Here is a 25,753-nt window from a genome sequence, read left to right as displayed (position 1 = left end):
AAGTCCATTCTCCCAGGGGCAGTCTTCAACTTCCAGACTTCCAGAGGCAGATAGCTTTCATGGACTTCATTTCCTCAATTTGACTGATCCCCTATTTCTACACTAACTGCCTGTCCCCAATTCTGGCTTCATTCCCCCCTCTAGTTTTAGGAACTCCTTTACTGATGTAGGGGAAAAGGGACAACGACCACTTTGGCTTCTTCGAGCTGGAAGGGGGCAGCGTGGGGCAAGCGGTTTCAAGTTCCCTTTTTAGAAATTGGGTCAATTGAGGGGTCCATGGTAGAAGTCTGGTTGGGGAAGAGCAGGTTATAAAGGCATCAGGGGGTGGGTGCTTCTATGAGAGAAGAACAAAAAGACATGAGTACGGAAATGAGATTAGTACAAGATAAATGTTGCAGAATCTGGAACATACCAATGAATATCATGAAGATGACAGAAGTCAATAATTCCTCACCAGGGGGTGGAAGAACTGAGAAGTTGTTCCCATAACAAGGCCTAGCAAAGCCTGGAGAGGACAAGGCCTTTATTTGGAAACTTTAACATTGTCCAGGTTATCAGGACAAAACATTTAGTAGAGATCTCTATATTTCTGTTACTAGCAAACATAGACTAAGCCTACCTGTGTCTGCAGGCCTTAAACTGACTAAAAACTTCTGACTCTGGCAGTTTCTCTTGATAGTTATCAGGTACATTTGCCTAAGAATCTCTCTTTTGTAGCTTTTAGTCTTTATTCTAGTGGGCTAACACAAGTGTACATTTTAAGTTACATTTAACTATTATTTCTTTTAAATGCCCGAGAATGGCTATATTTTGGTTTTAACTGTTTTGCTAGGTGTCTAAGATCAAGCGGGTCGAAGTGACCTGTTCCTGTCTGTTAAAGAGTCAGCTGAGTTCCCACAGGGGTCACTCGTAGAGAACTTGAGAGCATCTTCTTAGCTTTTGTGCCATTCGATAGGCAGGGTCTCCTCAATGAGGTGGCTTCCCTTCGAAGCACCAGGGACGTCTCCCTTTTTCCATGACCCTCCTCTGCAGCAGGTGTACTGATTGGCTTTTCATCCTGTGGTGGCCTCATTAATCTTCCTGATCAGGAAGTCATGTAATCCAGAGTTTCAAAGCTTCTTAGAGAAGTCCTCTTATTCCCTGGGTTCAGGCTGACTTTGAGGGCAAGATATTGGTTTTTCTTGGGCTCTGTATTTAATTTCAACCTCTACGTTTGATCTTAACCATCCAGCAAGCCAGTATCACCAGTTATAAAGTATGAGTGCTGGGCTTTAATTTCAATGACTATGACTTTATAGTTATTTACCCCCTTTTATCTAATTGGGGTTTACATTATCTGTCCTATAGGTGATGGCTTACTATTTCAAATTAATTTACGATGTTTGCTCTTGAAGCAGTAATCAGGCAACTGTTAGAGTTTACAAGGAAAATACAAAATGGAATCACCAACAGTAAAACATTCAGTTTGTGCAATAGCTATCTTGAATTTTGGCTGAGTTATTCATTATATCCCCTGTTTGAGATCACAGTAATCTTTACAACAAACAATACTTTCGAACACAACTTTAAATGAGTTAAAGTCTGACTTACTTTGGAGCCATTCTAACATGCAGCATGGTGGGAGGGGAGGCAGAGCCTTATCTCAGGTAAGGCATGGCTCTTTACAAATCTTAATATTCTAATTCTGATGTTGATCTTTACTCCTTTCTTAAATGTCATTTTAAGAAGTTTACATATACTGATTTCTGAATCTATATGAACATTAGTTAACACAATTTAACATTATATCTAAAACATGAATTAAAGAAAGGCTGAGAGAGCTTTTAACTTCCCTTTTGTGTGGCAAAGTGGCAAAATGCTTTTATGTTTCACAATATTAACCTTTAAACAAATCAGGCTCTCACTAACTTTTAGAAATACATTTACATTTAAATTTTTTATCTCAGTGTAAAAAGTAAATTTTACATATAACCTATTGATGACAGGTCCTATAATAGAACATTAAATGATAGAAATAAATCCCCAATAACATTTACTCTTCTTATAAGTTTAAAATTACCATTACAGACAAGCTTAATTTGGAGAATAGCAGCTTGATAAATTTTCTGCTTTAAAGGCTTGGATACCTGGAAAATATGAACACATTTAATATAACTTTGTAAATTCATCAGATATCTCTAACAAACACATTTGAGTAATCCCATACATGTCAACTATAATTCACTCATCTTATTGTAAAAAAAAAAAAAAACAAGATATCAGACAAGTGTACCAACAATATTTGCCATCTCTTTCCTGTTGAAGAAGAGTCCTGGAAAAACAGATGTTAGACATTTTATAAACATCAACATTTTATTAGTTTGTCCACCTAGAGACTTGTGAGTTAATTTTAAAGACATTTTACTTCTATTAGTTTACCCAATTTAAATTGAACCTTTTTAAATCACGTGAATTAAAAGTATTTGGATCCATTTTTAAAAATTTTAATTTTATGCATGCTTATATTTAACACAAAAGCAAAGGCCTTGTAATGCTTATCTCCATTGCAATGTAACAGATGTTCAAAAATAACTTTAGATAGCTTTTGTCTTTGGATAAAAAGAACTGATCAAAAATTATTAACCTAGGTATGTAGGATCAAAATTGTGAGCTAAAAAATATAGCACTTAAGCAAATGAGAGTCCTAGAAGAAAAATGATAATAGCCATTAATTATAGCATGAGAGAGTGAGGAGAAGGGCAGAGAGAAAAGATGAAAGGGAGAGATAAAGTGTTCTGTGTTGTAGCCCAGGAGAAATTTAAAATGAACACTTTTTTTTTTTTCCCTTGGGTTTGAGACTGGTCTCCCACTGTGCCTTCTGGCTTTCTCCATTTACATTTCAATGTAAGCCTTGACTGAGATCTGAAAGGAGCTACAGGTTATAGCAGAAACTTGATGCTTAGGGCATTTTAACCCTTTTAGTAATCAATTCAGGTTTGGATGCAGAAAATTGTGAAACATTTTCTCCCACTACTTGTGAGGAATGAGGCTGCTATATCATACTCTTTCCTGGGACATGCCACTGACTGTGGGACTGGTTACTCCATCCACACTGGCATATGTGGGACCTCGTGGCAGGAGGACTAGGTGGGCTGGGCAGGGAAATGGAAGCAGAAACAGAGCAGAGTCAAAGTTGGAGGAGAGGAGGGATTAGGGGGAGAAGAAGCCAAAAGGAAGTGTTCGAGTTTGCAGGAAGAGCCAAGAAGCAAGGAAGAAGAGACTTGAAGATAAGGAATCCCTTTCTATCTGCCCGCTCGCTCACAGAAGCTGTGTGCCATTACGTGGCCATTTTGGATTGATTATCTAAAGGGTACTGTGGCCAAATATCATTGTTTTGATGGCTTTAGCTGGGGGTCAGGTGAAGGGTTCTAAAGTTGTCTAATAGACATCCCAGGGGTGAATCTGCCAGAATGGAGGACCCAGATCCCATGGTGTAGAGTGATACAGCTGAGTCTGTGGCCAGGCCTCCTGAGGCCAGAGTAGATTCCCAATAACTCACCTCTAAGCCTTCAGTAGCCTGAAGTCTTAGAGGAACTTGATAATGCGGTGCTCCACTAGGAAGCTGCCCCTTTAGGGGTGGTGGCCTTCAGGTGGGGTATATTCCCTGTGAGTGGGCAAAGGCACCTCCGCTTGTTCACTGATAGTCAGCCAAAGGGGGACTAGACTGCAGACTGGGGCACATCTGATCTGGGCCTGTGTCTCTGGTTCTATTGCCCTGGTGGGAAGGCCTCGCCCAGCGGGGAAGATTCACCTGGTGGGTAAGTTTCTGTGGGCAGCTCTCCTCTGAGCAGTTCCCTTCAGTCTAGAACTACCACCTGTACTGGGAAACCCTCCTCTGTGATGTTCCCAAGGGTCTTGATCTACTGCCTGGGCTGGGGAGCCTGTCCCTGTGAGGGACTCTCTCTGAGAGGAGCCCTCCTCTGCTACGTTCCCTGGGGACCGGAGCTACCGCCTGGGCCTTGGACCCTCACTCTGTGTCAAAGCCTCTTGCTGTGCGGCCCTCCTCTGCAATGCTCCCAGTTGACTGGGTTCTCGGCTCCAGCAGGGGAGTCTCACTGGGCCACTCTACTCTACGAAGTTCCTAGTGTTTTAGGACTACTGCCCCATTCAGGGAGCCCGACCAGTGGTAGAGACTCACCCAGTGGCTCTGAGTTGGTCCCGAGTCTCTTAATACCTCCTCTTCTTGACTCCTGGGTCTTGTCAAAGGTCCTCTAGCCTCCTGTAGGTGTCTCAGAAGGGAGCTACCCTTCCAATGATGTTGGCCACGCCCTCAAGAATAATTCAAAATGCCTTCACCAGCCTATAAAGAAGCTTCTGGCTAGCTCTGCGATGAGGCGGGCTGGCTGGTCTGCCGGCTTGCTCCGCGATGGCAACAGACCTTGGCGTGGTGGTCAGGCTGGGTCGCTCAGTGATGGTGTCTGCGCTTGGCCTGGTGGTTGGGTGGGTTGGCTGCCTGCTGCCTAGCTCCACAAGGCAGGCAGGTTGGGTGCCCACCTGCTACCTCCGTGCTGCAGGCAACCTGACTCACCTGCCAGATTGCTCTGTGACTGGGACCGACCAGTGATGGCGCTGCCCCTGGTGCAGGGGTCAGGTGGGGTCCCTCAGTGATGGCGTCTGTGCTTGGCCTGGTGGTTTGAGTTTTCATTATTTATAAAATATATAATGTGCCATTTAGATCACTGCGGTTTCAGTTTGGGGAGTTATTATTTCTATTGAGCCTACTATTTCCTGACTCAATTGTTATAGTCTTCAGTGTTTCTAATTAGATGTGATTTTTTTTTCTTAATCTACAACACATGGCTGTGTAGTTTTAGTCATTTTCAGTTTTATTTTTATTATTTCTAACAATCTGCCAGCTCCATTTTCTCATGTATAAAATGGGGGTGATCACAATAATAATGCTTCTGCCATTGGGCTATTGTGAGAATGAAGCAAGTTAGTGCATGTGAGCACTTAGGGCAGTACCTAGCTCTTAGTTCAAACCTAGCACAAAAGATCCTTGGCGAGTTGCTCCCCCACATACTCTCTGGACTCATCTCCTTTCCCATTCTCTCTGTTTCAATACCCTTCATATTGTTTTATTACTGAACATCTTCACCCAAATTGATTCTTCCCCCTAAAATTTTCTCCCACTTTCCTGTATATTCCCCCAACACACCCACCCCAGGCCTTTTTTTTCCTTCAAAATGCAGATCAACATTTTATGTATGAAGCCTTCTTTTTCTCTGACTTAGTTGCCTCTTTGCCCTTCCTTCCATCTATGCCATCTCAAGGACATTAACAGCATCTTTTTCAAGGTCTACAATCTATTAAGTGCCTAATAAAGGTCAGTTGAATAAATGAATTTGCTCAAATATCCTTCTCTCCCTAAACATCTCCACATTCCACCAATCTCCCTGCCTTCTTTTTTCCTTTTTTCTCAGTCACTTCCTGGGTCTTCTCTTCACCTCTACTGAGTGAAACTCATTGCATTCTACACTCCTCAGACTCTTACTCTATCTCAAAGGACAGCAGGAGAAAAATAAGAATAATAAAACACCCTGTTAAGTCTGCAACCTCATAGGATTAAACAGGGAGAAGTTCCCAAGTAATTCCCCATGTGAGACATTTTGGTGGCTTCTCCTTACCCTTGATCTCAAAGCTCACCTTGATGGGACAAGCCCTACATGCTCTGGCCATGGTCACCCCTCCAGCATCATCTCATGTCCCTTGGCCCCTTGCTACAGCTATTGGGCCACACAGGCTTTGTTCTCCAGACCTCAGATGCACCAAGTTTCCTATTACCTTGGGGTCCTTGGCCATGTGTTTTCACTCCTTGAAAATCTGATCCACCATCACATCTCTTGACCCAGATGACATTTGTTCTCAGTGTGATGCAGCCTAAGTTAGACCCCTCTGTTATTCAAACGCACCAGCTTTTATATCAGATGAGCACTTACCACACCTGCAAAAATATTAATTTATGAAAATGGGGTAAGGGACAGTTAAATGTCTGTCTCTACTTAAACTGCAAAAGCTCTAAGGGAACAGGAAGAGAGTTTCTTTTTCCTTGAAGTATCCATAACTTTGAATAGAATGCTTAACACATAAAAGTCAGTAAAGTCATGTTGGATACAGGAGACCTGTCTGATGAGTGTGAAACCATCCCCAATGGCTTCCTCAGAGGAGCAGATTGATGCTGAGATCACAGAGATGCCACTGGTACAGGAATATTGAACCACATACAGTTATTGTTCCAAGAGGAAGAGCAAGTGGGAAGGGGCAGTGGGGAAACTGAAGACCGAGATGACCAAGGCCATGGTGCTGGGAGAGGAGCCTACAAGCCCCAGGTACACCGGGGCAACTGGACCAGGACACGTCTGCAAGGTCTGCATTTGCTACCCCATGAAGACACGGTCTGAAGGGAAGAGACTGCTTAGGGACTCCCAAAACCTTTTATTATCTCTGCATTTCCATGTATATTGCCTTTAAGAGACACATAATCCACCTAGAGACCTTCTTTATAACCCCCATCCCAACACAGACACACAAAGTCCAGTGTTGGGCAGATAGTAGTTCCTTAATACATTGAATCAATGACTTGGAGACTCTCTATAGAGTCTTTCACTCAGGGATGCCACATAAGACTTCCTGGGTCACACAATATACAACTGCAGGGGAGCAGGGCTGCATTCACATAAACACAAAGTGAATGGCTCTGCCCAGAATTTTACATTCCAGCAAACTAAAAAACAGGATTGGCATTTCCTCTCTTGCCTGAGAAAAGAAACAGGGACTCAATTATTGATGTCAACCTCCTCAAAAAAAAAAAAAAACTGGGGTCTATAGCAGATTGCTTTATTTAGCATATAATCAATACAAAGTAAAATTTAGAAAGAAAAATATTAGTCACATTAGCTAAATATCATAAAAAGATTTTATAATATTTGATGCAGGCTAGGTTAGACCCTAAATGCCATAAAAGTTCACATTAGAAAATAGATCCATTAAGTGGAGAAGTAAATTTCACCATCATTAACTAGCATAAGAAATCTAAAGGAAGTAGAGGGCATCCCCTGACAGGATGTTTCAATGCTGTGAGTATGACTACAGATAAATTTGTAGGTTTTGTGTCAAAAGTTGAAGGTGTTTCCATCTAATGGCTTCTATTTTCACTACTAAGTAGGATATTAAACCACCTACATGTATTAAAAGAGGAATGATGAGGTCAAGAATGACAGGTTTGAAATGACTCCCCACGAGCAAGACCTGGGCTTGCTCTTCTTTTTTCTCTGACACACCATAGGAGTGGCTCCTGGCTGGATAAGTGAATGGTGAAACTAAGGTGTGATTGAATGCCTATGTGAATAGAGAAGCAAGATTTTAACCCAGAAAAAGGAGCAGGCTTATGGAAATGGCTATCTAGTTTCCAATACCAGTGATCACTGGAGAGAGAGACAGAGAAATAGAGAAACTGGAGTTGGGGGGAACAATATCTCTCTGTGCAGAGGTTAAAAAGAAAATTGAATTATACTGTTCTCTCTGTTGTAAATAGATTTTAAGAGAAGGCTCCCCATTCCTGGTCCCTTCCAGACCAGAGGTTCTCACAGAGTATCTGAAGCACACTGAGTGTAATGAGATGTAGAGGACCAAAGGAAGTCACTTCATTGCCTCACTTTGCTGCTATTTAATGAAGATCATCAATCAAATTTCTGTGAACTCTAGGTTCCTCATCTGTAAAATGGAGCTGAATACACTTACCAAGCCAATGTGAGGGCCAACAGAGAGGAAAGATGTGGAAGTGGGAGGCAGATGCCTGACTGTGGATGCTTTAAGAGTGATGGGTTGAGTCTCCAAGCCTCAGTTACTTGAGGTTGAGAGGGTGGGGATGTGATTCCCACTCTGGTGGTGTTGAGAGAAATAAAAGATGCTGCTTGGAAAGCATTAAGCATAGCAGGTGCCCCATTCATCAGGAACTGTTGTCATGGTTGCTGGGGATGCTGTGTGCTTTGTCATTTTGACATCTACATAATATGCTTTACAAATTCTGCTATTATTATGAATCAATTACCTACTCCAAATCCAAGTAAGAACACAATCTATACAAAGGAGAACTTCAGGACATCATGCAAAGTGACCTATAAAGAAACATGATTCATGTGTAAGGTATGAGCATATATTCACTGTCGGCTGATCTCCTTGCTGCTTCCCTTTCTCTCCTAGCCCTCTGTCCTAAGCCTGCCCTCACTCAGGCTATTCTCCCACCCCCAGCAGAACCCTCCTGATGCTCCAGGCTCAGCTCTGCCTCCTGACTCCTCCAGGAAGCCTTCTGGTACTGCATCTGCCCTTGTTTCCCCTTTTCTACCTCCTGAATTCAGTCCCTGGTTCACCTTCTACCTCTCCCCATAGGGCCTCACACCTGGAGTCCTCAGCCTTCCTGGGGTCAGTGGCATGTTGGAGCCAGCTCATACCAGCTCCCAAGAGCTAAATGTTGAATTTTCATGAATTTTTTGAGCTGTTAAACACAGTCATTTTTAAGAACTAAATTAAACTTTCAGTTATAAGATGATTAATTTTTAAGGATCTAATGTACAACCTCAGATCGTAGATAGTAGTACCAATTCATATATATTGAAATGTGCCAAGAAGAGATTTTAAAATGTTCTTAACACACTACACCACACACACACACACACACACACACACAGAGTAACTACACAAGGTAATGAATGTGTTAACTAACAATATCTAGGTACTCCATTTGTCCATAGGGATGAAGAACTAGGTTCAGGTCTCCGGAGGGCAGGTGCATACTGCCTTAATAAAGCACCTAGAAATTTGGAAGCATTAGGCTCAAATTCAAGGTCCCATAGACCCAGCCTCTTAAGCCCTCAGAAGAGAGATTCTATTCTGTGAAGCCCAACATTCTTCAATCCAAGCTACAGATTCTATGCCATTACCATGGCAGTTAAGTTGAATCAGCCTCTGCTATTTAATGACAGAGGTCACATGAGCATTTCATGTCAGCTGCATATGGCCTCATTCAGAAAGGCTGCTGAGCTGGGCTGTCTGGCTGGGGCCCTGTGGACACCTAGTCTGCATTATCTGAGAGTAATATAACTAGTGGGCTGGGACTTCTACTGAAGTGTCACTGAAGTGCCATGTGACTGCAGGTGACTCACTTCCTTGCTCTGGGAGCTTCAGGGGAACTGTACATAAGACTCAGTGATTTCTCAGGTGCCTTCCAGTCCTGATCTACTAAGGTCCTAAGGGGCAACTCTGAAGTCCCATGCAACTAGGAGGGGCTGCCCTGGAATATCACCTTGTGAAAAAGACAACAGAACCGCTATGCCTTTTCATGCTTTCTCTATGCTGCCTGCCACCTGAGGCTCTGTGACAGAGTAGGTAGTCAGCCATCATTCTTACCAGATGGTAGGTACTTTCCTAAGGGTCTCAAATCCCCTTCACAGTTGTGTGACTCATCTATGTGCCCTTCTTACTAGACACAAGAGAGGAGATCCCTGGCATGTAACTATGGCAGAATGCCTGGATGTGGTGAAATGGTGGAGTGGCTACTCCAGAGGGACATAGCAACCCCAACTGAGGACTTGAGCCCTGCCTTGGAGGTGTGACCAAGAGGTGAGACCTACTTACAAGACAAAGTGAAACTAGGTATCTGACAGGATGGTCTGCAGACCCAAGGGGCTCAGCAGGAAGATTATTATACCCTAGGGACAAAAGGAAAGAAAATTTTGTCCTCTGCATGTGACTCACTGAAGGATCTCACTGGAGGGAGTTCACCACCAGGACTGAGACTCCATGAGAGGTGAATGTGTAAAGGCCCATCAGAGCCCAGGGAAGGGATATGGAAGAAGTCCTGTGTGGGGAGGGTGTAAGCGACCCCATAGTGAGAGGGGAGGCTCCTTGAGATCTTCTTACCTTTCCAACTCCTGGCTCCATCCTAACTGCAGAACCTGCAAAGTCACACAATCATGACAGCTACCATTCTCTGAATTCCGCCTAGATTTCCAGGCTCTGAGCTTTTGTTCATGATGTTCTCCACACCTATCTTGTGCTGATCTTGTCCCTGATGTCCCTGTGTCCCACCCTAGTCTACCAGTCTAAGTGCTATCATTGTCTTCAAGCTTTCCTCCTTCCGCCTGCCCCTAGATGAAAGTCCCTTCTTCTGAGCACTGGTCAGAGCCCAACTTATGGCACTTTTCCAAATCTACCTTAAAATCTAGTTCTTTGGGCCCACAATCTATCCCCTACCAGACTGTGAACCCAAAGGGGGCAAACTCCATTCTTACCATCCATGTCCTCACATAGAGACGGTGATGAGAATATATACCTGTTGATTCATCAGTTGGATGGATGGATAGATGGATAGATGGATGGATGGATAGATGCAAGTATGGAAGGATGGTTGGCTGGAAGATTGAAGAATGGTGGTAAGGTAGCATAAGTGCTTGGATGCATGAATGAGTGGCTGTGTGGATAAAAGCAGGTGAGTGGTGGATGCATGGGTGAGGACTGGGAGAGGCAGATGCTCAATAAGTGTCTAGAAAGAGATAAAAGGTGGAAAGTTGGACAGGAGGACTAAGGGAATGAAGTGGTTAGGCTAGAACTGCCTTATTAACTAATCCCCACGTTTTAAATCAGGAATCTAAGGCTTAGGAGGAAATTCCTCCCAATAAACCCATCAGTAATGGTAGAACAGGGTGGGATGGCAACAGGCCATCCCCACTGCCTGCCTCACAGAGCAGTCTAGAAAGGCTTAGAAGCTTACTCACCTTTTCACAGAGATGCACGTGGCCCAGATGAGCACAAACACCTTCCCCAACATCCTCCCATCTTGTGTGTCAGGGCCTAGGGGTATGGGAGGGCCTCTCAGGGAGGAGAAGGGGGATGGGGAAAGTGAGGAGGGTGGGCAGCACCAGCTCCAGGGACCATGACACACACACATGCCAGACCCTCAAGCTGAACCACAAGCCAGCCTGGAACCCCATCACTGTAGAGAGCAATAGAGGAAATGGAAGGCCCCTGCCCCTGCCTTCCTCACTCTTGGTGGGAACCAGCACTCCACAGTGAGGAGTACAAGCCAATCTATGCATCTCCTCCACATGCCCCATGGCATTCATCCTTCCCAGAACCCATCCATCACCAGACGCTAAGCAGGGCCTCTTAACACACTCAATGAACCAGGCTGTGCTCTGGTGTTGGGTGGGAAAGCAAGACCCAGAGTGGTGGGGAAATTGGGCCAACTGAACACACCTACCTCCAAGCTACTGTGTCCCTCACAGCAAAAACATCCAATGCATTCTAGATTCAGATAGAAAACCTGGACAAGGTCTGGGGCTTCTGATTCCCCAATTCTCCCACAACATGATTTCCACTGGGGCCCTAGAGCTTAGCCCTACTCAGTTCTGAAGACATATTCAGTTCCCTTGAAACTTTAAAGTTGATGATTAAAGGACCCCACACAAATCCCTAAGCCTCTCTTGGACTCAGTTTCCAATTTTCCCAGGGATAACTCCAAGGTCCTCCATGTCTGATCTCCCCATCCACCCCCAAGGACTCTTGTGCCTCCTGCTCCCCAGGGACAGTAGTAAGAGATGAGAGTCAGGGTGATGTTGTGGAAGAAATAAAACCAGAACAGGAAGAACATGGACTTGGCAAATTTATTCTGCTTCATGTGCAACAGTGTGTGCAGAGACTCCAGGGTCAGCATCTACTGCTGATTAGGGGAAAAAATACCACCAGTCAGCATGGAGACAAGGAGACAGAGAAGGACCACTTTCTTAGGGCCCATCAGGAGTGCTGTGTCAGTGGGGCCCCTGGCTGAAGGGACGAGTTGTTATGCCCAATGGACTGATTTGGCTAAAGATGCTGAAAAGGTAATTTCTGGCATCTGGACTCCTTCCCAAAGTACACAGGCAGCAGTTAAATGCTAAAAGAGAGTGGGGCTTCCAGCAGGAGTATCTGATGCACAGCAGGGAGAGAGGTTCCATTCTCAATTCCCCCCCTAAGGTAACTATGTGAACCCCTTGCCCTCTGACCCTCTGTATGCTTCAATTTCCTCATCCATACAATGATAGCAATCCCTGCCCTTTCAGCCAGGCTGCTGCAAGGGTCCAGGGACACCCCAGACAAGGCAGGCTCTGGGAAGCAAGACTGTAAAGTACAAAGGATGGAGCCCCAGCTTGCTTCATCACTTCTCCCAAGAGCTGAAAATCTCTGAGCTGATCCTCTTTCTTTACCTCAGTTTCACAGATCTCCTTGTTCCTACATCTTCCAGGAACCTGGGCAGTCCCTGACCCTATTCTGGAACCAAATTTAGGAGGAGAAAGAATCAAGCCAAGCCATGTAGACTACACATATCCCCAAACTGCCCAGGATTCTAGAACCCAGAGACCCTTCACCATTCTGTTATTTTTTCCCTTCCCCCACCCCTCCAACCCCTCTTTTCCCTCTATACAGTCCTTCCTTCCTCCATTCTTGCCCCCCTCCCTAACCCTAACTCTAACCCTAGCACTAACACCTCCCTCCCCCCATTATGTGTCATCATCCACTTATTAGCGATATCATTAGACCTTTGGTTTTTTGAGATTGGCTTATCTCACTTAGCATGATATTCTCCAATTTCATCCATTTGCCTGCAAATGCCATAATTTTGTCATTCTTTATGGCTGAGTAATATTCCATTGTATATATATACCACAGTTTCTTTATCCATTCATCAATTGAAGGACATCTAGGTTGGTTCCACAATCTGGCTATTGTGAATTGAGCAGCTATGAACATTATGTGGCTCTATCTCTGTAGTATGCTGATTTTAAGTCCTTTGGGTATAGGCCAAGGAGTGGGATAGCTGGGTCAAATGGTGGTTCCATTCCAAGTTTTCTGAGAAATCTCCACACTGCTTTCCAGAGTGGCTGCACTAATTTGCAGCCCCACCAGCAATGTATGAGTGTACCTTTCTCCCACATCCTCATCAACACCTGTTGTTACTTGTATTCTTGATAATCGCCATTCTAATTGGGGTGAGATGGAATCTTAGGGTGGTTTTGATTTGCATTTCTCTTATTACTAGAGATGTTGAACATTTTCCCATATGTTTGTTGATTGCTTGTAGATCTTCTTCTGTGAAGTGTCTATTCATTTCCTTAGCCCATTTGTCGAATGGATTGTTTGTATTCTTGGTGTAGAGTTTTTTGAGTTCTTTATAGATTCTGGAGATTAGTGCTCCATCTGAAGTATGATTGGCAAAGATTTTCTCCCACTCCGTAGGCTCTTTCTTCGCATTGCTGATAGTTTCTTTTGCTGAGAGAAAGCTTTTTAGTTTGAATCCATCCCAGATATTGTTTCTTGCTTTTATTTCTTGCGCTATGGGAGTCCTGTTGAGGAAGTCTGGTCCTAAGCCTACATGTTGAAGATCTGGACCTACTTTTTCTTCTATAATCCGCAGGGTCTCTGGTCTGATTCCGAAGTCCTTAATCCATTTTGAGTTTAGTTTCATGCATGATTAGAGATATGGGTTTAGTTTCATTCTGTTGCATATGGATTTCCAATTCTCCCAGCACCATTTGTTGAAGAGGCTATCTTTTCTCCATTGCATATTTTTGGTCCCTTTGTCTAGTATGAGAAAATTGTATTTATTTGGGTTTTTGTCTGTGTCCTCTATTCTGTACCATTGATCTATCATTCTATTTTGGTACAAATACCATGCCATTTTTGTTACTATTGCTTTGTAGTACAGTTGAAGATCTGGTATTGCGATACCCCCTGTTTCACTCTTCCTGCTAAGGATTGCTTTAGCTATTCTGGGTTTCTTATTCTTCCAGATGAATTTCATAATTGCTTGCTCTATTTCTGTAAGGTACATCATTGGGATTTTAGTTGGAATTGCATTGAATCTGTATAGCACTTTAGGTAGTATGGCCATTTTGACAATAATAATTCTGCCTATCCAAGAACATGGGAGATCTCTCCATCTTCTAAGATTTTCTTCGATTTCTTTCTTTAGTGTTGTGTAGTTCTCATTGTAGAGGTCTTTCACCTCTTTTGTGAGATTGATTCCCAAGTATTTTATTTTTTTCGAGGCTATTGTGAATGGGGTAGTTTTCCTAATTATTCTTTCCAAAGATTCATCACTTATGTATAAAAATGCATTAGATTTATGTGCATTGATCTTATATCCTGCTCCTTTACTGAATTCACTTATGAGTTCTAAAAGTTTTCTGGTGGAATTTCCTGGTTCCTCTAAGTATATAATCATATCATCAGCAAATAGGGATAGTTTGAGTTCTTCTTTTCCTATTCATATCCATTTAATATCTTTGGTCTGTCTAATTGCTCTGGCTAGAGTTTCAAGGACGATATTGAATAGAAGTGGTGAAAGAGGGCATCCCTGCCTTGTTCCAGTTTTTAGGGGGAATGCTTTCAGTTTTTCACCATTTAGAATGATATTAGCCATGGGCTTAGCATAAATGGCCTTTACAATGTTAAGGAATGTTCCCACTATCCCTATTTTTTCTAGTGTTTTGAGCATGAAGGGGTGCTGTATTTTATCAAATGCTTTTTCTGCATCTATTGAAATAATCATGTGATTCTTGACTTTAAGTCTATTGATATGGTGAATTACATTTATTGATTTCCTAATGTTGAACCAACCTTGCATCCCTGGGATGAAACCCACTTGATCATGGTGCACTATCTTTTTAATATGTTTTTGTATGCGATTTGCTAAAATTTTGTTGAGAATTTTTGCGTCGATGTTCATTAAGGATATTGGTCTGAAATTTTCTTTCCTCAATGTGTCTCTGTCTGGTTTAGGTATCAGTGTGATATTGGCTTCATAGAATGAGTTTGGGAGGGTTCCCTCCTCTTCTATTTTATGGAATACTTTGAGAAGTATTGGAATGAGCTCTTCTTTAAAGGTTTTGTAGAACTCAGCTGAGAACCCATCTGGTCCCGGACTTTTCTTTGTTGGTAGGCTTTTGATGACTTCTTCTATTTCAGTACTTGAAACTGGTCTATTTAAATTGTTTATGTCCTCCTCGTTCAGTTTAGTCCATTCATATGTCTCTAGAAACCTGTTGATTCTTAATTTATATAAATTACTCCATTTTAACAAAATTAAATATTTTGTTATTTATAGTACTCTAATTGAAATACAGTTGAAACCTTTAGAACCCTTTGTATATAGAATTATACCTGTTAGGACATAACTCTTAGTAACCTTGTTTTTAGTTTAGTGATGACACAAAACAATTTTCTCTACAAACACATTTGAGTAATCCCATGCATGTCAACTCTAATTCACTTATTTTCTTAAAAAAAAAAAAAAAAAAAAAAAAAAAAACAAGATATTAGACAAGTGTTCTGAACAGTATTTGGCATCTTTTTCTTGTTGAAGGAACGTCCTAGAAAAATTGATGTTAAACATTAACATCAACATTTTATTAGTTTGACCACCTAGAGACTCGTGAGTTATTTTCAAGACCTTTTACTTCTATTAGTTTACCCAATTTAAATTGAACCTTTTTAAATCACGTGAATTAAAAGTATTTGGATCCATTTTTAAATTTTAATTTTAGGAGTGCTCAGTTTTGATACAGACAAAACATGACACCAGACAGCACTACATACACATAACACAAAATCAAAGGCCTTGAAACTTTATAGGTGAATCTCCATTGCAATGTAACAGATGTTCAAAAACTCCAGTTGAATTAAAAAAAAAAAAAATAGAACTGATCAAAAAAATCATGAGCTCAAAAAAAAAAAATGTAGAATTCAAAAAAAAAAAAAAAAAAAAAAAACAAGAGTCCTGGAAAAATGATATGGCCATTAATTACTTTAGTAAAGCACCATAAAATTTACTTTTGCTGGAGTTCAGGTAAGACTTTTTGCTCTTTTTTTTTCTTTTTTGAAGTTTGACACCGGCCTCCTACTGAGCCTTCAGACTTTCTCTATTTACATTTCAATGTAAGCCTTGACTGAGATCTGGATCTGAAAGGGGCCAAAATGTTCTAGCAGAAACTTGATGCCTAGGGCATTTTAACCCTTATTCCTGGTTAGTAATCAATTCAGGTTTAGACACAGAAAATTGTGAAACAATTATCTCCCAATACTTGTGGAGACTGGGGCTACTATATCATACTCCTTACTAGGACATGCCACTGATGGTTGGGCTGGTTACTCCCTCCACACTAGCATATGTGGGACCTCATGGCAGGAGGACTAGGTGGGCTGGGCTGGGGAATGGAAGCAGAAACAGCTGAGTTGAAGTTGGAGGAGGAGGAGGAATTAAGAGGGGGAGAATAAGGAGGTGTTCGAGTTTGCAGGAAGAGCAGAGAAGCGCAAGAAAGAAGAGACTTGAAGTTAAGGAATCCCTTTCCATCTGCCTGCTCACTTGCGGAAGCTGTGTGCCAATATCTTTGGTATCCACAATCCACCTTCCCATGGAGCAATCTTTCATCCCTGCACAGGCCAATTTGTGATCGGTAGTCATTCCTTCCCAAACTAACATTTTACCATTTACCAAGAAGGCCATACAGGGAGCGGGGAGGTTTGAGTCTGTGAGTTCTTGCCCAGTATCATAAAATGGCCACAGGGAAGATTTCCCGCCATCCAGAATGAGGAGGGTGAGGGCTTTCATTGGAGTCTGGTGTGGCCCCAGAATACAAGATGGCAACAATGAGCCTCCCCGGGGCGGTAGTGGGCCCTCCCTATGTGTAGAGGCAGGCTGCCCTTGTGGTTCCTCAACCTTGGGAGGAGTGGATGGAGATGGATTAGGCTCCTCATTAAAGGTCTCCCAATGTTGTTTACTATGTGGCAAGTTTCTGGAAGGAGATGCAATGGGAGGAGCCGGTGGTTCTTTAGGCGGCGGCTCTTTGGGGAGAAACTTGGAGCCCCCTTTGGGAGGTCCTGGAGAGAAGCAGGCCTTAAGGGCGGATAATGTAGGGCAGACTCCCAATGGGGGACCCTCCCCTAAATTGATTTCCCTCTTCTTAACAAGTTGTTCTACACGATCCCATGTGGACCAGTCAAAAAGATTAGCGACAGGAAGCCAAGGGGCCACCCAAGTAAAGGTGTCCCAGGTTTTTTCCACCTGTGTATCAGACCACTCAAGGCCCCTACACTTCAGCATGAGTCCGAGCTGAGAGCGCAGGGTCACCATGTGTGGTGTGTGGTTGCCCCATCTTTTCAGGGATGCCTAACCTCAGAACTCACTTAGCCCCATCTGCTGGTACTTTCGGTTTCAAAACTGCCTCTTCGCTTTGGCTGCGGTTCAGCCTTGAGGGGCCCGACGTTGGGCGCCAGATGTCAGGGTCTTAAGACCCCTGCTCTTCTCAACCAGCGACATGGGGAAGGGGACACTCCCCTACAAGGTCAGACCGGGATAGGGAGGGCTGACTGACTGTCCGCTCCCAGCCCTCCAGGCGGAGGACAATCAGACGCCAGGGAGACCCGTCACAGCAGGAACTCATTTATTGAGGAAATTGCACAGCTTTTATGTAGGGTGGGGGCTAGGCGGGAACCAATCAGCTTAAAGGTCAGCAAGGGGGGGGGGGGTTCATGCAGGCGAGAGTCCCATTGGACTACATGGCAAGCACGAGCTGATCACATTCACGGAACTGTTGTTAACCAATCCCTGATGGTGGTCCTATTCATTGTCATTAACTATTGAAACCGCCTTTGAAGCCTTGATCTTGCTCACCCACCAGGGAGTAAGGAGTCAGCCTGAGTTAGTTAACGTGTCATTAGTCCCAACAATTGGGGTGAGATGGAATCTTAGGATAGTTTTGATTTGCATTTCTTTTATTACTAGAGAGGTTGAATATTTTTTCATATCTGTTCATTGCTTGTAGATCTTCATCTGTAAAGTGTCTGTTCATTTCCTTAGCCCATTTGTTGATTGGGTTATTTGTATTCTTCGTGCAGAGTTTTTTGAGTTCTTTATATATGCTGGAAATTAGTGCTTTATCTGAAGTATGAGTGGCAAAGATTTTATCCCACTCTGTAGGCTCTCTCTTCACATTGCTGATAGTGTCCTTTGCTGAGAGAAAAGTTTTTAGTTTGAATCTATCCCAGTTATTTATTCTTGCTTTTATTTCTTGTGCTATGGGAGTCCTGTTAAGGAAGTCTGATCCTAAGCCGACATGTTGAAGATTTGGACCTACTTTCTCTTCTATAAGGTGCAGGGTCTCTGCTCTGATTCGAAGGTCCTTGATCCATTTTGAGTTGATTTTTGTGCAGGGTGAGAGATAGGGTTTTAGTCTCATTCTGCTGCATATGAATTTCCAGTTTTCCCAGCACCATTTGTTGAGGAAGCTATCTTTTCTCCATTGCATATTTTTGGCCCCTTTGTCTAGTATGAGAAAATTGTATTTATTTGGGTTTGTGTCTGTGTCCCTATTCTGTACAATTGATATTCCTTTCTATTTTGGTGCCAATACCATGCCGTTTTTGTTACTATTGCTTTGTAGTATAGTTGAAGTTCTGGTATTGCGATACCCCCTGTTACATTCTTCCTGCTAAGGATTGCTTTAGCTATTCTGGGTTTCTTGTTCTTACAGATGAATTTCATGATTGCTTGCTCTATTTCTGTAAGGTACATCATTGGGATTTTAATTGGAATTGCATTGAATCTGTATAGCACTTTTGGTAGTATGGCCATTTTGACAATATTAATTCTGCCTATCCAAGAACATGGGAGATCTTTCCATCTCCTAAGGTCTTCCTTAATTTCTTTCTTCAGTGATTTGTAGTTTTCATTGTAGAGAACTTTTACCGCTTTGGTTAGATTGATGCCCAAGTTTTTTTTTTTTTTTTCTTTTTTGAGGCTATTGCAAATGGAATTGTTTTCCTCATTTCCCTTTCAGCTGTTTCATCGCTTGCATATAAAAATGCTGTAGATTTATGCGTGTTGATTTTATAGCCTGCTATTTTGCTGAATTCATTGATGAGGTCTAGAAGTTTTCTGGAGGAGTTTTTTTGGATCCTCTAAATATAGAATCATGTCATCCGCAAATAGTGACAGCTTAAGTTCCTCTTTTCTATTAATATCCCTTTAATTTCTTTCGTCTGCCTAATTGCTCTGGCTAGAGTTTCAAAGACAATGTTGAATAGAAGTGGTGAAAGAGGACATGCCTGTCTTGTTCCGTTTTTAAAGGGAATGGTTTCAGTTTTTCTCCATTAAGAAGGATGTTGGCCATGGGCTTAGCATAAATAACCTTTACAATGTTGAGGTATGTTCCTACTATCCCTATTTTTCTATTGTTTTGAGCATGAAGGGGTACTGTATTTTGTCAAATGCTTTTTCTGTGTCAATTGAAATAACCATATGATTCTTATCCTTAAGTCTATTGACATGATTGATTACGTTTATTGATTTATGAATGTTGAACCATCCTTGTATTCCAGGAATGAACCCCACTTGATCATGGTGCACAATTTTCGTAAAATGTTTTTGGATACAGTTTGCCAATATTTTGTTAAGGATCTCTGCATCTAATTCATCAAGGATATTGGTCTAAAATTTTCTTTCCTTGATTTGTCTTTTCCTGGATTGGGTATGAGAGTGATATTAGTTTCATAGAATGAGTTTGGTAGGGTACCCTCCTTTTCTATTTCCTGGAATACTTTGAGAAGTATTGGAATGAGTTCTTCTATGAAGGTCTTGTAGAACTCAGCTGAGAATCTGTCTGGTCCTGGGCTTTTCTTAGATGGTAGATTTTTTTAAAAATTATTTTTATTGTAAACAAATGGGATACATGTTGTTTCTGTTTGTACATGGAGTAACAGCATACCATTTGCATATTCATAAATTTACATAGAGTAATGATGTTTGATACATTCCATTATTTTTTCCTTCCCCCCACCCCTCCCACCTCTCTTTTCCCTCTATACAGTCCCTCCTTCCTCCATTCTTTTTTTTAATTTATTTTTATTGTAAATAAATGGGATACATATTGTTTCTGTTTGTACATGGAGTAACAGCATACCATTTGCATATTCATAAATTTACATAGAGTAATGATGTTTGATTCATTCCATTATTTTTTCCTACCCTCCCACCCCTCCCACCTCTCCTTTCCCTATATACAGTCCCTCCTTCCTCCATTCTTGTCCCACTCCCACCCCCCATTAAGTGTCATCATCTGCTTATCAGTGAGATCATTCCTCTTTTGGATTTTTGAGATTGGCTTATCTCACTTAGCATGATATTCTCCAATTTCATCCATTTGCCTGCAAATGCCATAATGTTATTATTCTTTATGGCTGAGTAATATTCCATTGTATATATATACCACAGTTTCTTTATTCATTCATCAATTGAAGGGCATCTAGGTTGGTTCCATAGTCTGGCTATTGTGAATTGAGCTGCTATGAACATTGATGTGGCTGTATCTCTGTAGTGTGATGATTTTAAGACCTTTGGGTATAGGCCAAGGAGTGGGATAGATGGGTCAAATGGTAGGTCCATTCCAAGTTTTCTAAGACACTGCTTTCCAGAGTGGCTGCACTAATTTGCAACCCCACCAGCAATGTATGAGTGTACCTTTTTCCCCACATCCTCGCCAACACCTATTGTTGCTTGTGTTCTTGATAATCGCCATTCTAATTGGGGTGAGATGGAATCTTAGTGTAGTTTTGATTTGCATTTCTCTTATTACTAGAGATGTTGAACATTTTTTCATATATCTGTTGATTGCTTGTACATCTTCTTCTGTGAAGTGTCTGCTCATTTCCTTAGCCCATTTGTTGATTGGGTTATTTGTATTCTTAGTGTAGAGTTTTTTGAGTTCTTTATATAGTCTGGAAATTAGTGCTCTATCTGAAGTATGAGTGGCAAAGATATTCTCCCACTCTGTGGGCTCTCTCTTCGCATTGCTGATAGTTTCCTTTGCTGAGAGAAAGCTATTTAGTTTGAATCTATCCCAGTTATTGATTCTTGCTTTTATTTCTTGTGCTATGGGAGTCCTGTTAAGGAAGTCTCATCCTAAGCCAACAAGGTGAAGATTTGGACCTACTTTTTCTTCTATAAGATGCAGGGTCTCTGGTCTGATTTCAAGGTCCTTGATCCATTGTGAGTTGAGTTTTGTGCAGGGTGAGAGATAGGGGTTTAGTTTCATTCTGTTGCATATGGATTTCCAGTTTTCCCAGCACCATTTGTTGAACAGGCTATCTTTTCTCCATTGCATATTTTTGGCACCTTTAGTCTGTGGATATCTTTTTCTATGAGATAAGTCTCTTGCAGGCTGCATATTGTTGGGTCCTTTTTAATCCATTCTGCCAGTCTGTGTCTTTTGATTGAGGAGTTTAGGCCATTAATGTTCAGAGTTATTATTGAGAAATGATTTGTATTCCAAGTCATTTGGCTTATTTTTGGTTTTTAAGTCAGCTTGGTTTCTCCTTTGAATGGTTTTTCTCTAAGGTAGTTCCTCCCTTTGCTGACCTACATAGTTGTTTTTCATTTCCTCCTCATGGAATATTTTGTTGAGAACATTCTGTAGTGCAGGCTTTCTATTTGTAAATTCTTTTAACTTTTGTTTATCATGGAAGGATTTTATTTCATCTTCAAATCTGAAGGTTAGTTTTGCTGCGTATAAGATTCTTGGTTGGCAACCATGTTCTTTCAGAGCTTGAAATATGTTGTTCCAGGCCCTTCTAGCTTTTAGAGATTGGGTTGAGAAGTCTGTTGTTATCCGTATTGGTCTCCCCCTATATGTAATCTGATGGTTTTCTCTTGCAGCCTTCAAAATCCTATCTTTATTTTGTATGTTAGGCATTTTCATTATAATGTGCCTTGGTGTGGATCTGTTGCGATTCTGTGCATTTGGTGTTCTGTAAGCCTCTTGTATTTGATTTTCCATTTCATTCTTCAGGTTTGGGAAATTTTCTGATATTATTTCATTGAATAGGTTGTTCATTCCTTTGGTTTGTATCTCTGTGCCTTCCTCAATCCCAATAATTCTTAAATTTGGTCTTTTCATGATGTCCCATAGTTCTTGGAGATTCTGTTCATGATTTCTTACCATCTTCTCTGTTTGGGCGACTCTATATTCAAGATTAAATATTTTGTCTTCATTGTCTGAGGTTCTGTCTTCCAAGTGGTCTAGTCTGTTGGTGATGCTTTCCATTGAGTTTTTATTTGGTTTATTGTCTCCTTCATTTCAAGGATTTCCGTTTGTTTTTTTTTTTTTGAGAATCTCTATCTCTTTGTTGAAATGATCTTTTGCTTCCTGCAGGTGCTCTTTCAGCTTATTGGTATTATCATTCATTGCCTGCATTTGCTCTCTTATCTCATCCTTTGCTTCACGAATCATCTTAATCATGTATAATCTGAAGTCCTTTTCTGACATTTCTTCTAACATACTGTCATTGGATTTTATTACTATAGAATCTAGGTTTGTTTGGCTCATTTTCTTCCCTTGTTTTTTCATGTTGTTCATGTATCCTCTCCTCTAGCAGTGCAGATCTGTGGTATTGCAGATTTCCCCCTATAGGCTTATAGTGGCCCTATAGGTTTCCAAAACCCTTTCTTTAACGGGAGATCAATATTAGCAGTGCCCAAATCAGACACTATGCAATCCTAGACCAAATAGCCCCTATGGGGACAATTCCAAAATTGTCATAATAAGCAAAATGAGTTCAAATGTTATCTTCAGTAAAACAAACAGGTTTGCAGTAAGGTCTGCAGTTTCTAATGGAGGACAAAGAGGATGCAGAGGGATGTAGAATCTGGCTGTTAATGGGATAAGAAAAGAATATACAGAAGTTCTAGAAAATAGGAAGGGTGAGAGTGTAATCAAAAGAAATTGGATGTTAGCATGCAAAAAAGGGAGAAAGAGACTCTGCGGGAACAGGTAAACAGAAGAAAAAGAAAGCAAGAAAGTAAAGAAATAAAAACTTAATTTTTTTAAAAGGAGAAAAAAGAAAATCTACTGTATAACAGTCATATACTGATGAAACCTCCCAGTGTTCAGTAGCCTGATGCATGAGAGGTACCTGACAATGAGCTTCAAGCCTCCAGCAGGTGTCTCAGGATGGGATTTGCCCCACCCGAAGATTGGAGCTACGGCTTCCAGGATTATCCAAGATGGCTGCTCTGGCTTTCAAATGTGTTGGCAAATGGGGAGCTGCAGCTCAGGGGTGGACGTGGTCAGCTGGAGGTCCTGGAGACAGGACGCAGTTGGTCCGGCAGGGGTCCTGGGGGTCCAGTGTGTTTGGTGTAGTTTTGGGATCCTGGAGGCCGGGTGCAATCAGTTGGTCTGGGTTCCCGGTGATAGGGCTCAGTCAGTTGGTCTGGGGATCCTGGCAGCAGGGAGCAGTCAGTTGATGTGAGGTCCCCAGAGGCAGGGAGTGGTCAGTTGGGCTGAGGGATCCTGGAGATGGGGCTCAGTCAGTCCGACCAGGAGTCCTATGGGTCCTGGCTGTTGTCTCAAAATGGCGGCAGCCACGTGTAATCAAACCTGCAGTACTGTGACAGTGAACTTCCAGGTGACAGCAGGCAGCTGGTACTCCACTGGCGGTCTGCAGTCAGTCTGCTGGCAGCTGTCAGACGATCGGGAGGTGAACTTCAAGCATTGGGTGATTGATAGGGGTAAGGTAAGCAACGGACAGGCGAGAGGCAGGCAGATGGTGGATGATAGACGCCTGACAGTGAGCAGTCTGCTCTCAAAAAAGGTGTTGATATGCTTGCAGATTGCAGGTCATCACAGCAGACAAATGGGGTAAACAAAAGGGGATCGATAAGCAGCAAAAACTGCCACACCGAGAAACAGATATCCTCTGCTTGAATCCGGCGTTATGGAGCGACAAGGAACGCAGCCTCCCTCTAGTCCGCCATCTTGGATCCAGAGTTATTAATGAGATATGATTTGTATTCCCAGTCATTTGGGCTTATTTTTGGTTTTTAACTTGACTTGGTTTCTCCTTTGAGTGGTTTTTCTCTAAGATAGTTCCTCCCTTTGCTGACCTACATAGTTGTTTTTCATTTCCTCCTCATGGAATATTTTATTGAGAACATTCTGTAGTGCAGGCTTTCTATTTGTAAATTCTTTTAACTTTTGTTTATCATGGAAGGATTTTATTTCATCTTCAAATCTGAAGGTTAGTTTTGCTGCGTATAGGATTCTTGGTTGGAAACTATGTTCTTTCAGAGTTTGAAATATGTTGTTCCAGGCCTTTCTAGCTTTTAGAGTCTGGGCTGAGAAATCTGCTGATACCTGTATTGCTGTCCCCCTATACGTAATCTGATGGTTTTCTCTTGCAGCCTTCAAAATCCTATCTTTATTTTGTATGTTAGGCATTTTTATTATAACGTGCCTTGGTGTGGATCTGTTGTGATTTTGTGCATTTGGTGTTCTGTAAGCCTCTTGTATTTGATTTTCCATTTCATTCTTCAGGATTGGGACATTTTCTGATATTATTTCATTGAATAGGTTGTTCATTCCTTTGATTTGTATCTCTGTGCATTCCTCAACCCTGATAATTCTTAAATTTGGCCTTTTCATGATATCCCATAGTTCTTGGAGATTCTGTTCATGATTTCTTACCATCTTCTCTGTTTTGACAACTTTATTTTCAAGATTAAATATTTTGTCTTCATTGTCTAAGGTTCTGTCTTCCAAGTGGTCTAGTCTGTTGGTGATGCTTTCCATTGAGTTTTTTATTTGGTTTATTTTTTCCTTCATTTCAAGAATTTCCATTTTTTTTTTTTTTTTTGTGAATCTCTGTCTCTTTGCTGAAATGATCTTTTGCTTCCTGCAGTTGCTCTTTCAACTGCTTATTGGTATGGATTGGTATGATCATTCATTGCCTGCATTTGCTCTCTTATCTCATCCTTTGCTTCATGAATCATCTTAATCATGTATAATCTGAAGTCCTTTTCTGACATTTCTTCTAACATATTGTCATTGAATTCTATTACTATAGAATCTAGATTTATTTGGATCATTTTCTTCCCTTTTTTTTTTCATGTTGTGCATGTATCTTCCCCTCTAGCAGTGAAGATCTGCAGTACTGCAGTTTTCCCCCTATAGGGTTATAGTGACCCTATAGGTTTCCAAAACCTTTTCTTTAAGTGGGAGATCAGCAGTGTCCAGTTCAGACAGTATGCAACCCTAGACCAAATAGCCCCTAAGAGGACATTAACAATATTGTCATAATAAACAGAATGAGTTCAATTATTATCTTCAGTATAACAAACAGATTTACAATAAGTTCTGCAGTTTCTAATGGAGGACAAAGAGGATGCAGAGGGGTGTAGGATGTAGCTGTTAATGGGATAAGAAAAGAATATATAGAAGTTCTAGATAATAGAAAAAGTGAGAGTGTAATCAAAAGAAGTTGGTTGTTAGCATGCAAAAAGGGAGAAAGAGACTCTGAGGGAGCAGGTAAAGGAAAGGAAAAGAGAGCCAGAAAAGTAAAGAAATAAAAATTTAAAATTTTTCAACAAGAAGAAAAAGGAACATCTATACTATAACAGTCATATAGTATTCAAACCTCTCAGTCTTCAGTAGCCTGAAATGAGAGGTACATGACAATGAACTTCAAGTCTCCAGGAGGCATCTCAGGATGGGATTTGCCCCACTTAAAGATCAGAGCTATAGCTTCCAGGATTATCCAAGAAAGCCACTCTGGCTTCCAAATGTGTTGGCAAATGGGGAGCTGCAGTATGGGGTGTGGGCATGGTCAGCTGGAGGTCCTGGAGGTGGGGTGT

At 41.7% G+C, this 25,753-nt stretch overlaps 1 long non-coding RNA gene and 1 pseudogene across 3 annotated transcripts in view; one reads left to right on the top strand and one right to left on the bottom strand.

Annotated features, from left to right (window-relative positions):
- The window catches only part of LOC306656245, a 528,984-nt gene that overhangs the window by 465,978 nt on the left and 37,253 nt on the right, over positions 1 to 25,753 (bottom strand). The window contains exon 7 of one of the 2 annotated variants that reach the window (XR_013762452.1): positions 566 to 2,126. The exons of the other annotated variant lie outside the window; for it this stretch is intronic. This is a non-coding gene — a long non-coding RNA (uncharacterized lncRNA). Of the gene's footprint in view, positions 1 to 565; positions 2,127 to 25,753 lie in introns of those variants that run through there. 2 annotated transcript variants of the gene reach the window in all.
- Positions 1 to 25,753, top strand: part of LOC306656224 (polyunsaturated fatty acid lipoxygenase ALOX12-like) — a 421,309-nt pseudogene that overhangs the window by 378,248 nt on the left and 17,308 nt on the right. The gene's annotated exons all lie outside the window — the stretch shown is intronic.

Source organism: Sciurus vulgaris, assembly GCF_902686455.1.
Source record: "Sciurus vulgaris genome assembly, chromosome: 3".
Taxonomy (NCBI): Eukaryota; Metazoa; Chordata; class Mammalia; order Rodentia; family Sciuridae; genus Sciurus; species Sciurus vulgaris.
Note: the sequence above shows the minus strand (reverse complement) of the source record. Positions and strands in the feature narration are given on the sequence as shown.